This window comes from Lycium ferocissimum, chromosome 2 (genome assembly GCF_029784015.1).
Source record: "Lycium ferocissimum isolate CSIRO_LF1 chromosome 2, AGI_CSIRO_Lferr_CH_V1, whole genome shotgun sequence".
Lineage (NCBI taxonomy): Eukaryota > Viridiplantae > Streptophyta > Magnoliopsida > Solanales > Solanaceae > Lycium > Lycium ferocissimum.
In genome coordinates, this window is record NC_081343.1 from 51934348 (window position 1) to 51951010 (window position 16663).

Genomic DNA, 16663 nt, shown 5'->3' on the forward strand with positions numbered 1-16663 from the left:
AATAATTTCACATCTTTGAACGCATTCCCATATTACTAAATCTTTTTCATGTCCGTGACCTTTTAAATTTATGGAACTTACTCCTCAATCCTCATGCGTGGATGTCTTGCTCGATGTTAAATAAAGTGACTCACGTCGTACTCCCACCTTCTAAAACACTAGTATAAAGAATGGGAAAATAGACAATAACATAATATGACATTGTCAAAGATGATGGCAAGGAAGAAAAATAGAAAAGAGATCCTCTAAGAAAACATATGAATAGTTGTGTGTGAAATCATTTACAATCTTTTTTATAAATTAATTAATTTAATGCATTGCTCACTCCCACTGCTGGCCCTTCCCCTCTTTGTATTTATCTATTTTATATTTGTTCATACAGCGCCACGTATCAGTTCCTTCAAATTATTTTATGAACATGAGGAGGCAGTGACATTAGAAAGCAAGATTAAGTCAAATAAAAGACTTAATAATGAATTAAAATTCAAAAACAACTATAAATAAACTGAAACTCCAATTATTTATTTTCTTAAAAATCATTTTATGATACTGTGTTAATGACCGGAAGTAGGTATGCCATTGAGTGAGTGGGAACGTAAAATCATGTTTTAACTCATTTTTATGTGGCTAAATTGTATAGTAAAGCACGTCAATTTCGTGGCCTGGCACGTGAGATTTTATTCCCACTTCTTTTTGTTGCATTTCTTCCAAGTTCAAAAATCCGCGTACTAATGTTCGTGTTACTAGTTGTGAATTTACTTTACTACCCTTCATGTTGGCGCGAAATTTAATTATTTAAATGGAAAAAGGAACATTCAGTTTTCTATTTCAGCAGTAAATAAAATACCATATGCCTACTTGACAGTTTAGACTGTTTTTAACAAGTGAAAAATGTTACAAACACAAATCTTCTTTATTTAAGGAGTAAACTTGATATAAAATGGATCTTGGACATAGTTTATAAATCCCAAAAGTTAGTTCATGTGGTAAGATGGTTCAAAATCATATAAAAAGAGCAAATTACAAGCTTATGTCTGATGGGAGACTCAACACCCCCCACGATGATAAGAAAATAAACCTTGGGCTTATCAACTCTAAAGTTAGCTCGTGTTGTTGAGAATATAATTAAATATTAAAAGTGTGTTATCTAACAGGTTAAACTTTTAGATGAGATGATCACACACTTCAATATGGTATCAGAGCGGGCAGAGGTCCTCAGATCGAATCTCACCGCGACATATTATTAAAAAGAATTTCCACGTGTTTTCCCATGAAAAAAATCAGGCCTGCACGTGAGGAGACGTGTTGAGAATATAATTAAATATTAAAAATGTGCTCTTTCTAACAGCTTAAACTTTTAGATGAGATGATCACATATTTCAATATGGTGAAAATTGTCAATATTACTATATATAATAAGGGTCAATCTAACTTTTTTGTAGTCCTTAGTTAAATTTTTTGGTTACATTACGACTAAGGGTTGCCAACTAAGGGTTGCTTCTTCCAAATTTGCCCCTATATTTGTCTTTTATTGTTTCATCTATCATAGGGTGTTTTAAAAACATCAAGACATCTTTTTTTGATAATACAAAACCCTAAGACTAACTTTTTTGAAGGGAATGTGACATGTACTACAACTTTTTCATATGCCTTATTTTTACTCCTACTTTATTTCTTTATTATTTAAGGTGCCGCAACCAATTTTGGTAAATTTAAAAAAAATTAAGGATCTCTTAAAACGCTTAAGAAATTGTGAATTGTGATGATGTCAACTAAAAGAGACATGTCACTATGCATAATTTGAATGAGAGAATACACCACATTCATAGTTACCTTAATTAAAATATGTATTGCTCACAAAAATTGAAGTTTCTGTAATTAACAGCTCTTTGATTATTTAATGTGAGACTTTGAAAATTTAACAGATATAATTGGTCTTCATTTGGATTAGATATTGTTACCTAAACTTTTATTTTATCTAATCATTTATTAACTATATTGAAAATTAAATCTTTTGATTGGCATGTTTTGTTGGTTTGTATGTTGATTAGCTGTATCTTTCTTGCTTAACAAAATTAACCCTTTTTTTTGCAGATATTATTTGGTGTATTATAATATCTTCTTAAAATTTATTGCACGCGTACTGAATAATAGTTTCTATACCTAACAGACAATGTAAATTGTAGCTTATACTCCATTCATCTAAAAAAATACAAGTCGTACTACGCAGTTAGTCAGTTCAATTTTTTGTATGAATTCATAGATATGTTTCTTAATAAATATATCTGCACTTAAAAATTACATAAAAAGAAACTGTAATTTGAACTTGATGGAGTAGTTTAAATGTTGAGAACATCTTTGAAAATATGTAGTTAATGAAACAAACTTCAGCATTCCAAGAAGTACTAATGTCAAACAACTTGTGACAAAAGGGAGTAAACTTTTTATGTTTCTTGAGTATCTTTTTCCGTTGGCAGTTTGAGAAAATGTTAGGTAGTGTTTCTTAACACAAGAAAACATGGTTAAATGAATCATGAAGCATTGAATATTTATTTGTGTTTGAGAAAATAATTAAGATGTACATTTTGTAAAATAATGTTCCACTTAAACTAACAAAAGAAAAAAAAAGTCATTTTCCCATCACATAAATTTTTAGAAATTAAAAGAAAAATCTAATTTTATTGAGAAAATTAATAATTTTCTTCATCTTTTCGATACACTTTGTATAATTTAATTGAAATTAACATCTAAAAATATTAGTAAAGTATAAAATTTCATTTATATTTATTTGAGTATTATCTTTGTTTATAAGTAACCTCATTAAAATCTCAACGAAGAATAAATATAGCATATAATTGATGTCTCTAGAACCAAACTATTTTTCGTCTTTTTGAAAGAAAACGTTATAGTTCATATTGGATGTTGTTAAAAAATTAAGACACTTTATTTCATGAATTTGTTTGAAGATAAAAAAAAAGTTCTAAAGGAAAGACAAAAAAGGAATCTTTGTTCAAGTTTTAAATATTTTTGTGCAATTTAAACATATGGGAAGTCTTTAGTTTTAAAGAGTTTGCAGAAAATATCGGAGTAATCTTTCAATAACTTAATGTCACAAAGAGTGTGAAAATAAGAAAAAATTACAAATTTAACGTTTAATCTTAATTTTGGGTTCGGGCTTAGGACAGGCCAAATGCCACTAGTCATATAAATATATCAAAATACACAGAGTACTAGTCTAGCAGTGACCAGTCACATTATGAAAAGTCACATTGTGAAAAGGTGAAAAGATCTATGTGCAGTCACATTGTGAAATGGTGAAAATACCCTACTATTCAGGGGATTGTTGCTACTATAGTAGTTTTTATTACTCCTCCCGGTGATTATCCATTAATTACCTAGAGATTAGATCTTAGGTATGCCAAGCTTATCTGAATGATGTAAATAGTAATAATAATAATAATAATATAATCAATGGTACTCCATGATTGATTCTTGATTGGAATTCCGTAAAGAATATAATCTCGGAATAAGGAGTGAAACTTGACCCTCCTTTTAGTTGGATCGATGCAACAATTGTTAGTTAGTGAGTAGAGAAATTAGCAAGAAAAAGTCTGCATTTCATTTACTAAATGTTATGGTGTCATTTCACATCATGATGGTTTTGAGTTTGGTGCTTCCCTTATCTCCTTGGTCATGTCACACCCCAATTAATACGTCAGGCTTTTTTTCTTTCCGTAATATGTAAGGTTTTCATTATTTAATATTTTCCTTGTTTTAGCATATTGGCATCCGCACAACCTTCGTAGAAAAGGGCATCTTAATGAGATTGACGAGTCATACTTTTATACCATACGCAATCATTCACTCTCCTTCAAGGACACATCATCACCCTCCATATTCCATTGTCTCGTTATTTTCCAATTAAGAAATGATGCAAATGATAAAATCTGATTAGGAAAATTAACTAGTCATTTAAACTTTAAAAGTATTGATCTTTACTACGTATCTCCTGGAATTCATCACTTTGGAGCTGTCAAACTAAACTTCATAAATGTCTGAAATTTATTTGTACAAGAAACTTCAGATCACGTGTGAACTTTACAATTTCATATTCAGATGTTTTCTACTTCGAAGTTGATTTTGAAATGGCTAAATCAACAATAAAAAATTATAAATGGCTATGCGTTAAATAATGGTCTTTCAAGCGGCTATCTTTGCACTTCGGCTGATTATTTCACATAACTTTTTGTTTATCAAATTAGCTCATTATTGAACTTCAAATTTGAGATATTAAAATTTAAAGTTTGGAAAATATATTTAGGGATTTTCAAGTTTTTTCAAACTTTCACTTGCAAAATTTTAAGTTTGTTCAGGTTTGAAAACAATTGCAAGTTTTTAAAAAGATTCAACCTCAACTGTAAATATGTACTTTTTTCAAACAGGTTAAAGCACCTAAGATAGTTTGGAGGAAATATTAAAGGGCATAAGTGTAACTAAACCTAGAGAGTTACATCTTTCGTCAGCTACTCTATAATCAACAGGTTTGGTCCGAACACTTTGATAAGTACAACAACATTTTCCAAATAAAATATAAAGTAGAAAGCGTGTTAACAATCAAAAGTTGAAGTATTTTGGTATTATAAGCAACTAAAAAGGGCAATTTGGTGAACAGGATCAATATATATACTCTCACAAACCCAAAATCCTCCTCTCTAAGCAACTTGTGTTTTAATACTTTCCAAGTTTCTTTCAACCTCTATTAATGGACCTTGAGGCTGTTCTTTCCCTCTTTGATACATGTTGGTTCAATCTTGAAATCTTCAAGAAACATTCAAATTCAACCCTTTTATCAAATTCACAGAAAAACCCAGATCTCAAAATTCAAGAAAATTCACTAGAAACTTCAAATGAATACTCATCTTTGTTAGAAATCCAACTAGGGTCACAAAGTGATGATTTGAGCTACAATTCAGATTCTTTCTCACCAGATTCAGTTCTTCCAGCAACCCATTTTCAACCTGATCCTAAAAAGAGAGCACCAAAGAAAGTAAAGGGTGAAAGAAGAAAAAGAAGAAGCAAAAAGGGTCTTAGCAAGAGCTTATCTGAGCTAGAATTTGAAGAGCTAAAAGGGTTTATGGATCTTGGATTTGAATTCTCTGAAGAAGATATTAATTCCAGTTTGGTTGATATTATTCCTGGTTTACATAGATTGAGCAAAAACAGGGATAGTGATGATAATCAACAACGAGTGGATTCTTTTGAGAAATCTGACAAGTCAATAGCTAGGCCTTATCTATCTGAAGCATGGGAAGTTCATGAAAGGGAGAAGAAAATGAATGCATTGATCCAATGGAAAGTACCAAACACAAGAAATGAAATTGATATCAAACACAGTCTCAAATGTTGGGCTCATACTGTTGCTTCCACAGTAAAACAACATAGCAAAGGCTTAACTTAAAATCTTAGTGAAATTTTCTCTCCTTTTTTTTTCTTCTCCCACTACAAAATTTCAAAAGGAAGGCAAATTAATTAGCATATTGATCCTGTTTTTTAGCTTCTTGAGTCACATTGTTGAGCTTGAAGTTGCAATTCCAATATAGGAGCAAAGTCAACTCGTAAAATTTGTATTTTGGTAGTGGGTTTTGGAATTGGCATTAAACTAGTCAATGCAAGTCGTAATGTGGATTGAATTGAGGGTCGAGAAATGGAGAAGAATGAGTCAGTGTTTCATACATGTATATATTTTTTCCTCAAGAAATAAGGCAGCAGGCTAAGGCCAAGTCAGAATTAGTCAAAAATATCCAGTTCCATCACTATTTGTTTGATAGGTCTTCCAAAACCTTTTCAGCAAATATTATAGTAGTAATTCAAAATTGTCATGCTCTGAGAAACCCACCCCCGGCGATTTTTCATAGAAAATGCTTTGGTTTCCAAAAAAATATAAAATAGTATTGGCAAATCTGATGAAGTTCTGAGTATCAAAAATTAATAATGATGTGTAAATGCTGTTGGTTGAGCAAGTGATATTAAATAAAGTTAAAATCTTGTAAAGAAAATGACCCTGTCCATATATGAGAAAAAAAACCTCCTTTTTAGTTTTTTTTTTTTTTTTTTTTTAAATGGGGATAGGGGAAGGGGAAATGGGGGAGGGGATTATAGTGGGGAATCGAATCCTCACCAACAAGGTAAAAATTCAGATAGTCAACCAACTGAACTACTAAGATTTCCCTCCTTTTTAGTGAAAAATGTATTCTTAGAATTTTTTTTTTTTAATTAAACACTAAAAAATATTTTCTTCTTTTTTTGGAAAATAACTGATAAAACACACAAGAGGATTGGAGATGAATTGAGTGTTTCTTGATTTTTCAAAATATTTCGTGGAATAACTTGATTGTCAAAACTTAAGTTATTGGAAACTAATTCTGGGAAATCCTTTAAGCTCACAATATGAATAAACAAGTAAGTAATCACAATCATATCAGAAATTGAATTGGAAAGTGAGAGGAAGATGCAAACTCAGTTTATAAACTCGTTCGATAAGCCTATATTATTTAGGTTTTTTATTTTTTATTTTTAATTGAATGGCTTCCATGCACTATGATCAATCTTGTTTTACTCGAGCATAAAAATGTAAGTAATTTTACACGCGAACTAATTGTAGTCCTTCGATCACCAAACACAATAACTATGGTTTACAATTTGCTTATCACCAACAATTTTCTGCCTAATTCCTCTTACACCTTAGAAGACTAGGACTCATATGATTCTGAGTGGAATGTATGACTATCCCTTAAACATAAAAGATGCATAATATAAATAAATATCTTTGTTGACCAACAAAAAGGAGTGTTTACTAGTTAAGTGTAGAAGTACTCAAGAATTAATACAATACGTACAGCTTTAGAATAAAGAGCTTCTAGAGAAGAAGGAAGAAGAATGATTTTGAAATGTAGTAGGTTAGTAATAGTGCTCAAGCATGTTTCTTCCTTCTTCAATTTTCGTTTATATAGTTGAATCTCCCCTTGATCAGTCTTCTAGTCATTGGAATTTTGCATATCAATATTCAACATTTTTTGTTGGCTCTTGAAATGATTATTGAACCATTGACATACTCTTCCCTCTGCCGACTGCCGTCCTGGCCTCTAAACTATTGCATAAAGTCTCAATAAGTGGTTTGATATCACAAATTTACAATATAATAATTAACATCAATTGAGAACCAACAAGATCAAAATACTCCACTACAGTGTATGATAAGAATGACAAAACCGGCTAAAGCATTAGCATCGTCAAAGGGGGAGGCAAGAAACTAAATAGTATTAATTTCTTAAGAAATAAATAAAGAAGAAACCGTGTGATTATATCATTATCAATCTTTTTCATTAAATTAATTCTATCTCTTGCCCCCCACCCTCAGGTTTTAATCGCTCTATTTTTATTTTAAAAATTCCGTCCGAGTTAGTTGAAGCATTTAACAAGAAAGGAACAAAAGCTTTAAGCGCCACGTTTCCGTTGATTTTCATTATTTTATCTACATGAGGAGGCAGTGTTCACTAGAAATAGATAGATCAAAAATTAATTTAAAATCAAATCATAAATTATGTGTTTACACAGATAATGATCGGTAGGACTATAGGTTTCATTGCCATTGCGTGTATGGCAACACGGAATCATTTTTTTTATATTAATTCAGATTCGTTACGTGGTCAAAGCGACACTATACAGTATTTAGTAGCCACGTGCGTTTTGCTATTTGGCACGTGAGATTGTTGGTACTCGTTTTTCCATAATTATTGGTGTATAACAGGTGGTTGCATTTACTACACTACCCTTCACATGGCTATTTAATCCTGAAAGGGAAATTTGAAATTGTTTTATGCAAAGATAAGGAGAATCGGAAGTTTCTGATTTTACATCAACACTGACATTCGATATGCCAAACTTGCCAATTTTGTACTTTTTCGAGTGAAAAGTGTAAAGAACAGTACTTTCTGAATCTTTTATTTTTTAACTAAGCCACCTCTTGAAAGTACACATTTTTTTTGTTTGTTTATTGGTTCTCAAACATTCACTTAAGCAACAATGATGCCTTACACTAGTTAATATATATATTTTTTAATAATTTGATTTAAAAATGCCTCAAATTTGTAAGTAGCCCAGTAGGAGTACTAGTTATATCTTGAAGGCAAAAGTCATAGATGGACCCCTGAATTTGTCCTGATTTTTCATTTAGACCCCTCAACTGAGGGTCGTACCATATGGACCCTTCAAGACAATTGTTAATGTGTCATTTAAACACAAAATAAATATGCAACAACACACAAATGGTGCGTGTAATTCACACGCAAAAATAACAAATAAGACGGAGCCATGTGGATTTTAGCTTTAAAAAAAAAAAATAAAAGGATTTTACAAAAAAAAAAAAAAGTAAAAAGAAAAAGAGTCATCTTCTTCAGCGCCCCCCCCCCCAACCCTCTCTCCTCTTCTTCAAACCCACCACCCCTCTCCTCCCCCCCCCCCCACCGCCCCTCTCCGTCGTCTCTTTTTCTTCTTCTCCACTAGCCATCCGTCGTCCTCCCACTCCCAACTAATTCTTTTCCTTCTAAACAATTTACTTTAAAAAACAAATCTTCATCAATAGCAGCAGCAGGAAGAAAGAGGAAAAGCAAGAAAAGTAAAGGTGTGTGTTTGGATGAAGGGTTTTTTTTGTGTGTTTATTTCAAAGGACTATTGATTTTTTTGGTCCATTAATGGAGAAATCATGGACTATTGATTTTTTTGGTCCATTAAGGGCTCGAATTTCTTTGTATTTGAACAAAGCAAAAGAGAAGAGCGACGGCGACGACGGTGGAATAAAACTTCGGAAAAAAAATTGACGCGATGCGGTGGATTCGGCTTCGGATCGGGGGGACGGTGGGGCGGGTTATAGGATTTTTTTTAAATGTTTTTTTTTATTAGTTAAATTGTTTTAAAATAAGTTTTTTCTTTATAATTATTTTTTTAATGATTAAAAAATTTAAAAAGGAAAAAATTGGCATCTCACGCCCTTTTAGAGCAGTGCATTGCACGCGCTTTGCCACCTCAATAATTGTGTTTAAATGGCACATTAACAGTTGTCTTGAAGGGTTATATGAGTACGACCATGGGTTGGGTACGAAAGTGAAAAATCGGGGGACAGTTCAGGCCCATACATGACTTTTGGCCAAAAACACATTCTTTACAAGAACCCACATGATTTATTTTTACCTTTTTCAAAATTCATGATGATTAGTGATACCTTTATTTTCATTCCTTGCTAATTTGCTTTTCCTTTCCAATCTGATTTCTCCCCTTTTCCTAACATAATTCATTTTTTTGTTCTTTCCATGTTTTCTTTTCCTTTTTTTTTTTTTTTTTTTTTTCTTATTCTTCCTTCTTTCCTTGTTTTCTTTTCCACTTTTCGTTTCTTTGACACCTGATTTTTCCCTTTTTTGTAATCGGATTCTTTTTTTCCTCCTTTTCTTGTTTCGCTTTTCCTTTTTCCATTTTTTCCTCCCATCTTTTACAAACAGGTCGTATACTTCTTTTGCAAGAGCTCCACGTACGAATAATATTTAAAAGCTCTCAAACTCATCATAACCATCAACTTTAATTTCAAATAGTTGTGCATTTATACTTTGTGATTGATAGCAACTTTACGATATAAACATTGAACAAATTGTCTAGTTTAATTTTGTTGCTGCAGGGTTGCCACGATATTCATCGTTTGACGTTGTTTTGATAGTCACGAAAGCTACAATATGCACGTTTTGGACATTTTGCATTTCAGAGAATCCAATTGCTTAGAAATGAGTAAACAATACGCAAACAGAATTCGCGGTACCTGTTGTATTTAAATCATTATCAATTACCTGGAGATTATGTCCAGATCATTAAGCCAAACTTATCTGAATTACCAGGATGTTTAAGAAGTTAATGCAGCTCCATGATTGGTTCTTGATTGGAACTTGGAAGTAAAGAATCAAGATCCAGAAATTATAGAAAGTGAAACTTGACCTTTTTGTATAGTTGGATTGATGCTATGTAATGATTGTTAGTGAGCACTGCTTAGTAGTAAAAGAGCATGAAAAAGTCATCATTGAATTTAAGGTGTTATTTCACTAACATGATGGTTTGAGTTTGGTGTTTGGTGTTTGGTATTTGGACATGTTACACCCCCAATAAGTGAGGCCTCTATTTAGTCATGTTTCAGCATCCTCACTACCTTTGAGGAAAGGGCATATTATTGAGAGTGACATTTTATCAGTACTATACGCATTCATTTACTTCCTCTTTTAAGCCACATGCATCATCCTTCTTAATATTCCTTCGTCTTGCCTTTAGGTTCCGGATCAATTTGCACGCATCTCTCAATTATTCTACTGCATATTAATACCTTTAGCCATCATAGATATAGGAACACAAAAGGGTTTATTCAAATCTCCTTCTCTATGAGATTATATTGTATATACAATATAAATATTGCTTTTTCTTTGTACAGTAAGGCAAAATTTCATTAGCTTCTTCGTGTGTATTTATTTACTAGGTCATTTTCTACTCAATTTATATGTCGAACACTGAGGATGCCTCAAGATCTAAGGAGTTTAACCAGAAAATTATTGGATAATTTAAGAGATGCTGCTACTGGTGATCCCTTTGGAAAATATGCTAGCGGCAATGTGGAAGGTCCAAAATCTCAGCCAATATCTGCACTTGTTTAAATTGTAGTGCGCTGGTTGTTTTGTCACAATAATAAATGTATAAGTCGATACGTGTTTAACAATAATATATATGTGATTCGCGGGATGCACGTGTGGCGCACAAGATGTACGTGCCACTCACGAGATGTGTTAAGAGGGTCACATAATTCAACACGGTCACACAGACTTGTGTTAAAGAAGAGCATATTATAAATAGGAACAATGTTGCATTTGTGCTATTTAATACTCCGTGTAGTGTTAGTTTTTGAAATTACCTGAAAAGAGAAGTAGTACAAGTGAAATGAGAAAGAGAATATGCCTTTTTTTTCTTTTTAACTTGAGGAATATGCCTTTTTTTCTTTTTAATTTGAGGAGTAGTTAAAAATTAATAACATACTACTTGAAGCATTTTTGTAGGAAATGATAGTAAAACAACCCCAAAAGATTAGAATGATGGTAAAATAACTTCAATAGGGAAGGATGATAAAAACAGCTCCAATAGGAAGGATGATAAAACAGCTCAAACTGTGATCATTATCGTTGTTCTAACAGTTATAATTATTATTCCTATTGTTTGTATTTCTGTCATCTTTATGAAGAGGCGAAAGAGGAAGCTACTGGGCAGAGTTCAGAGTAAGCGTAGATTATTAACAGACAATATGATTAAGGAAAGTTGAACTTTTAGTACCATATTTCACTCATTTGTTCTGTGCTATTGCTACTATATCTATGTGTATATATATATATATATATATATATATATATATATATATATATATAAATTGGTGAAGTTATAAGCGCAGATGATATTAGCTCTGTAGAGTCCCTGCAATATGATATCTCTACAATCATAGCAGTAGCATATAACTTCTCAAATGTTTGGGACTGGGCGGATTTGGTTCTATATACAAGGTGATCAGGCCTACTTGATGTTGTTAAAACAGACACACATGATTCATATAATGGACCTCAACTTTCTAGGAATCTAGGTTTTTGTTTAATTTATAAATGCTCAATTTTTTTCAATGAGGTTTTGTTGGTTGCCAAGCTTCAACAGGAATTTGGTTTGGTTGTTGGGATTTTCCCTAGACGGAATAGAGAGACTTTGTCTATAAATTTGTTCCAAATGCAAGCCTTGACCACTTTTTATTTGATATGCGTTGCTTAATTTTTATCATGTATCTTGAGCATTAATAAGTTTTGAATTTTACTTAAAACTCTAGAATTCTAGATACTAGACTTTGTCAGTGTAATTTGACGTGTTGTCTGGTTGTCCACCTTATTTGCATTAACAAACCAATTTCCCTTATTATGGATATTACTTGTGATAATATTTTAAGTGATTTGCAATGTATTGAAGTTTAACTTGTAAGTTATATTCTTGATCTTGTCCCCAGATCGAGTTAAATGTAGGCAATTGGATCGGGAAGTGCGATAAAAAATCATAGGAGCCATTACTAGGGGAATTGTTTATCTCCATGAGGATTCTAGACTTCGCATCATTCATCATGATCTCAAAGCTAGGAATGTTCTTCTTAATGCAAAAATGAATCTTAAAATCTCATATTTTAGCTTGGCAAGGCTATTTGTCTTGGATGAAACTCATGGCAGTACAAGCAGAATTGTTGGGACCTAGTAAGTAGTACATTGTTTACCTCACACACATGTTTAACAAAAATATATATGAGATTTTCATTTTTTTTTTTACTAATTGACATGGATACACGTGCCACGTGCAGCACACAAAATGCACGTGTAACGCACACAGAAGCTAGATTTATTGAATATACTTGAGAAAATTTAACACGCCAAATTTAACCAAAGAATTTTAGAAGTAAAAAAGAAAAGAAAAATTCAGAACATACAGATACAAAACAAACAAAGAAAATTGCCTAACAAAGAATGAGGATATCGATAGGGTTTGAGTTCAAGGATAGGGTTTGAGTTCAAGGAGCTCAACTTTTGGTTCCTTGCTGAGAATTTGCTCGTCTCGATTTCTTTCTTTGACAAAAACAACAAAAACAACTTTCATTGGTGTTTTAAGGCACTACCATGTGTATCCTTGTTCCTAGTTGTAATCATCAGTAATCCATGGTATTCTTATTCCAATTGGAATCATCAGTGATCCTTGTTTTTCCCATCACATTTAAGAATTTGTAAATAGCCCAAGCATTATATAGTATCTTGGTGTTCTCAAATTTACTGCCTTTTGTTGTTATAAAACGCTTCATATACCAAACTTAACCCTTCGTGTCTCCATTTAGAATAAAAACAGATTAAATATTCCCTGAAATTTACTCTAACTATAAATACAAAGAATTAATAACCACATAATGTCAAATGTGTTAAAAACATTATATTTTGAGACAGTCAAAAGACATTATTGTGGCTGATTCATTATACAATTAAATATGGCAGAAAAGGTATTTATTTAACTGTGTATTTACATTTATATACAAAACGATTATAAGAGTATTAATTGGTTGAAGGGTAAAAAAGGTCGTTTAACTTTTGAATCTGATTTCTTAGATGCACTCTTTCCCATTTAAGCAATCGTATTGCAATGTCCAATAAAATAGGGTAAAACTCTTTTAACGGGAGATAGTGGTAAAATTCAATATTTAGTTAGAACATAATTTTTGCAAGAACTAATAAATTTTAGCCAAAAAACTCTCCTTCAACTTTTTTAACCAAATGCCGCTGAACTCATTAGTTGAATTTCCGTGATGGTCCAATAAACCACTCCTACTGATACATTCTGCCTAATTGTAGGGTTGAAAAGGGTCATTTTACGAAGGGGAAAATTAATTCAGTTCCAAAAGTTAACCTACAAGTAAGTTATTCCTTTTTCTTTTTCCTATAAATAGAACATGAAAGAAGATAAAAGTGGAACTATAGACCTTGGAACGACCGAGAGATCTTACTCAACTAACACAATCTTTAAGAAAAAAAAAAAAAGGAACAAACAAACAGACAAACTTACACAATCTTTTGAAGTACACTTTCATAAGTACAGTGACATTTTCCTAAATATAAATATTCCAAGCCGACACTGCAAAACGTGTAAACAAAAAAAAAAAAATGTGTTGAAGCATTTTTGTAATATAAGGAACAAATAAGGGCATTTTGATCACGAGGATCAATATATACATACAAGCAGAGCTTAGTTCATCTCTATAAGCATTTTCCACAAAACTTGTAAGTATTTGATATACTACCTTCCAAATTTCTTTCAGCCTCCATTAATGGACCTGGAGTCTTTTCTTAACCTCTTTGATTCATGTTGGTTCAATGTTGAAATCCTCAATAAACATTCAAAATCACAGAAAACCCCAGATCACAAAATTCAAGAAAATACACCAAAAACTGTAGTAGGTGATTCACCAAAATTGGAATTCCAAATAGAGTCACAAAGTGATGATTTGAGCTATAATTCACATTCTTTTTCACCAGTCTCAGTTCTACCATCAACCTATTTTCAACCATTTAGTAAAAAAACAGAATCAAATAAAGTAAAGGGAAGAAGAAGAACCAAAAAGAGTCTTAACAAGAGCTTATCAGAGCTAGAATATGAAGAGCTAAAAGGGTTTATGGATCTTGGATTTGAATTCTCAGAAGAAGATGTTAACTCTAGTTTGGTTGAGATTATTCCAGGTTTACACAAATTGAGCAAAAACAGGGATAGTGATAATGATCAACAAAAAGTGATATTTTTTGAGAAATCTGATGAGTCAAGAGCAACGCCTTATCTTTCAGAAGCATGGGAAGTTCTTGAAAAGAAGAAGAGAATGAATCAATTGATTAATTGGAAAGTACCAAACACAAGAAATGAAATTGACATCAAACATAGTCTTAAATGGTGGGCTCATACTGTTGCTTGCACAGTAAAAGCATAAAGTTCAAATCTTTGTGAATTTTTCTCCCCTTTTTTCCCTCTACAAAATGTATAAGAAAATGTAAAGTTAGCCTTTTGATCCGATTTTTTTTTCTGCTTCTTGACTCACATTGTTGAGTTTGAGGTTGTAGACTTGTGTATATTAAACTAGGAACAGGGCAAACTCCTTTTCTGTAGTGGTAGTGGGTCTTAGAATCCGAGATATTCGATTGAAGTTCTAGTTTGGATTCGATTGAATATCAATATTTGTCAAGAATGGCACAAAAAGGCTATTGAATTGAACGGAGTTACTGCAAATTGTATTGTGATAAAACTCTTTCATGTCCTCTCCCATTGTGATGTGATATTTGCCGAAAGTGTCGTATCCACACTTCCTCAAAAGTTTGTCACCCTAAATAGTGGCGGTGCTACCTATTGAGAATTGAATTGCTTTAAATTCTCTTCGTTAAAAAATTATACTGATAAATAAGGTAAATTTTTTCCCCCTTTTAAATCCCTTATTACTAGAATTTTTGACTCCACAACTAAACATAAAGACATGTCAATACTTCTATTTCGCCCGTACTTTTTCATGGGCGTCACACTTTTTTTTGTTATCTTTTTTGTATTCCTCCATTGGCTTTTAGGACTTGGTAATCCTTTTGCTTTAAGCTAAAGGTGTAACATTTTGATTTCCAAATAATTTTTTTTTAAGCGAACCCTTTTTTTTTAAGCGAACCCCCAAATAAAATTGAAAAGTCGACCATGATTGTTACCTCTTTATCATTTTTAGTATGTTGGGGTCGGTTTTGATTCATTGACTATATTTTGAGGAAGATATGTCAAATAAAATTAATTGGTGGCCATGATCATGGAGTTAACTTTGAAGCAAGTTATAAGGAGCTAGAAGAGAAGACTGATTCTTAAAGCTGTAATCTTCCGATTTTCATTTATAAAGGTATAACGAAACAAATGAAGTCGCAATTATTAAGAATCTATCAAGAACAGTAAGTTGTGAGAGTACAAAAGGGAGGTGAATTGTGATTTTGATTGGACTCAATGAAGAATTATGTTCATAAAGTTTTCAGGTTATAACATGTATTAATTTCACAAAAATATCGTAAATTCGTAATGAATAAATATGCAAGAAAAAGAGCTTCAGCTTAAAAATGAAAGAACACATCAAAATTTCTGTACTAGTAAGGTCTACTACTATTTGTCAAAAGTTTAAGACCTACCATTATTCTCCTTCGACTCCCAAGAGCTTCTGTTACATCACTAGTTTTTTCCATCACGAACGTATTGTTTTTTGATCACCACAAACAATGACAAAATTGATATTTTTATTTTTGCTCGCCAATAATGATTACATGATAATTTTTCAATTGCTTAATATCAATGACTATATATTAAAAACTTTTGCTTATCATCCCTTGCTAGTGGAGGGAGCATTAACACTCTGATCAGATTTCCTCAAGGTCACGTAAGTATAGAATATCATTTACCAATTTAGTGATTTTAATCTAATATTTGCATATTTCAAACTTACAATCGTACTTGACACGACACCTCATAATAAGTTTGACGGAGAGAAATAATACTAGTGAACCCCGCATTTTGTCGCCCAAAAACCATGCTTGCAATATCCTTGGCATCAGTACTGCGAGGATCTCAAATTTTTGAGCTTCACATTTACATTTCCACTAAACATAACTCATACGATAAGCAAATACTGGGTTACATAAAATGTGTCTAATAAGTTGATTATAACTCTCCCATATCCAAGATTTATGTAAGGACATTTTTCCTATCATCCAATCCGAAGTTATTGTAACGAATTTCATTTGATTGGGGCATTCTATTTTTTTTTGGGGATAAGTTCTTCTGTAGATTGTAGTGACTCGTACATCAAAAATTCATTTTTGTTTCCTATTACTTCCGATTGGAAAATACTTATTTCTTGCCTATATCAAACTAATAAGTGCATATCATGTGATTTTGTATAAAATTGTGACTTAATCATGGTTAATATACCATTTTTATATGTTTTATTACTTGAATCGTACTAATA